Genomic DNA, 331 nt, shown 5'->3' with positions numbered 1-331 from the left:
TGCCATAGTCTGTGTCGTCTATGCCCATTCTTTCCTCTCTGGGCTATTTGGTATGCACATTGCAGCACACGGCTTCTCGCCTGACTGGTTGTAGGCAGCAGGGATCCCTCCCCCTCTCCCTGCCGCTGGAGTAAGGCTCGTCTCCCCTCCCCCATTCATTCATGATTTCCTTCCCATTCATGCAGTTCCCTCCGATGCTGTGCGCATGCGCACCCCCCTTCCAGGGCCTGGACAGATTCTTATGAATGAACAGTGACGTCAATGGCGGGGGCTGCGGGAGAGTCACGTGACGCCCGAGCCTGGTATATGAGCTGCCGGAGCTCGCCTTGGT

Source organism: Triturus cristatus, chromosome 12, assembly GCF_964204655.1.
Source record: "Triturus cristatus chromosome 12, aTriCri1.1, whole genome shotgun sequence".
Classification (NCBI taxonomy): Eukaryota; Metazoa; Chordata; class Amphibia; order Caudata; family Salamandridae; genus Triturus; species Triturus cristatus.
Note: the sequence above shows the minus strand (reverse complement) of the source record.